This window comes from Gorilla gorilla, chromosome 5, assembly GCF_029281585.2.
Source record: "Gorilla gorilla gorilla isolate KB3781 chromosome 5, NHGRI_mGorGor1-v2.1_pri, whole genome shotgun sequence".
NCBI lineage: Eukaryota > Metazoa > Chordata > Mammalia > Primates > Hominidae > Gorilla > Gorilla gorilla.
In genome coordinates, this window is record NC_073229.2 from 22151215 (window position 1) to 22153675 (window position 2461).

Genomic DNA, 2461 nt, shown 5'->3' on the forward strand with positions numbered 1-2461 from the left:
GTAAACAAACAACACACCAAATGGGAGAAAATATTTGCAAACTATGCATCCGAAAGATGACTAATATCCAGAATCAACAAGGAATTCAAACAATTCAACAAGAACAAAAACATAATCCCAACAAAAAGTGGGCAAATGATATGAACCCACATTTCTCAAAAAAAGACATACAAATGGTCAACCAACATATAAACGCAAATTAAAACCACACTAATATACCACTTTACCCCTGTAAGAATAGCCATTATTAAAAAGTTAAAAAACATAGATGTTGGCATGGATGTGGTGAAAAGGGAATGCTTACACACTGCTAGTGGGAATGTAAATTAGTACAACCTGTATGGAAAACAGTATGGTGATTTCTTAAAGAACTAAAAGTAGATCTACCATTCAATCCAGCAATCCCATGATTGGGTATCTACGTAAAGGAAAAGAAGTCATTATATCAAAAACACATCTTCACATGTATGTTTATTGTAGCACAATTTACAATTGCAAAGATATGAAACCAACCTAAGTGTCCATCAACCAATGAGTAGATAAAGAAAACATGGTATATGTATACACCATGGAATACTACTGAGCCATAAAAAAGAACAAAATAATGTATTTTGCAGCAGCTTGGATGGGGCTGGTGACCATTATTCTGAGTGACGTAACTCAGGAATGGGAAACAAAATACTGTATGTTCTTACTTATAAGTGGGAGCTAAGCTATGGGTATGCAAAGACATGCAGAATGATAAAATGAACCATGGGGACAAAAAAAGGGGAGGTTGGGAGAGGGACAAAAGAGAAAAACTACATGTTGGTTACACTGTACACTGCTTAGGTGATGGGTTCACTAAAATCTCAGACTTCACCACTGCACAATTCATCCATGTAACTAAAAACTACTCACACCCCAAAAGCTACGAAAACAAACAAACAAACAAAAAACAGGCCAGGCACAGTGGCTCACACATGTAATCCTAGCACTTTGGGAGACCAAGGTCGGCAGATCACTTGAGACCAGAAGTTTGAGACCAGCCTGGCCAACATGGCAAAACCCCATCTCAAATAAAAACACACACACACAAAAAAAATTAGCCAGGCATTGTGGTGCATGCCTGGAATCCCAGCTACTCAGGAGGCTGAAGCAGGAGAATCACTTGAACCCAGGAGGTGGATGTTGCAGTGAGCCAAAATTACTGCACTCCAGCCTGGGTAACAGAGTGAGTGAGACTATATTTCAAAAAACAAAACAAGAACAAAACAAAACAAAAATACCCTGTGAATAGATTTGTAAATAACCACATCAGTGGTTCTCAAGGCTTTTCATCTGGGAACAAAAAGGGCTTTGATTTAAATTGATATTTACAGTATTGGAAATTTAAAATAAGAAATTCAAACAAGACAGAGAGAAACACTTTAAGACCAGGCACTGTGGCTCACACATGTGTGGCTCATCACTTTGAGAGGCTGAGTCAGGAGGATCACTTGATGCTGGGAGTTTGAGACCAGCACAGGCAAGACCCCAACTGTATATTAAAAATTTTTTAAATTTTTTAATTTTTTAAAAAAAGACACACTTTAGATTCAAAGAAATAAATAGGTTGAAGGTCAAAGGATAGGAAAATATATACCTTGCAAACAATAACAGAAAATGAGATGGAGTGGTTATACTAGTATTACACAAAATGGACTCGAAGACAAAAATTTTATGGGCAAAAAAAGACACTTAATAACAATAAAGGAGTCAATCCATTTATGAAGAGATAACAATCATAAACATGTACACATTACAACAGAACCTAAAAATACACGAGGTTAAAAACTGACAGAATTGAAGGAAAAATATACAGTTTAAAATTAATAGTTGGAAACTTAACTTAGAAAACTCCACAACAGCAAAATATGAATTATTCTCAAGTGCATGTAGAACATTCTCCAGGCTAGATAATAAGCTAGTCTACAAAACAAGTCTCAATAAATTCAAAAGGATTGAAATCATTTAATGTATGTTCTCTGAACACAATGGAATGAAAATTAGAAATAAATAACTGAAGAAAATCTCGAAAAATTACAAATAGTGGAAACTAAATAATACAGTCCTAAACAACTAATGAGTCAAAGAAGAATCACAAGAGAAATTAGAAAACACTTTGAGATGAACAACAAAAACAATATACCAACACTTACAGGATGCAGTGAAACAGCATGCAGAGGGAAATTTATAGCTGTAAAAGCTTACATTGAAAAGGAAGGATCTCAAATGAATACCTTAAGAAACTAAAAAGAGAAAAAACAAAAGCAAACAGAAGGAAGAAAATATTAAAGATTAGAACCTTGATTAATAAAGCAATAATTAAATAAAAATAGAGACACATAAAGAAAATCAAGGACAACAAAGGTTGGTTTTTTGAAAAGATCAACAAAACTGACAAATCTTTACATTAAACTGACCAACAAATAAAGAAGAC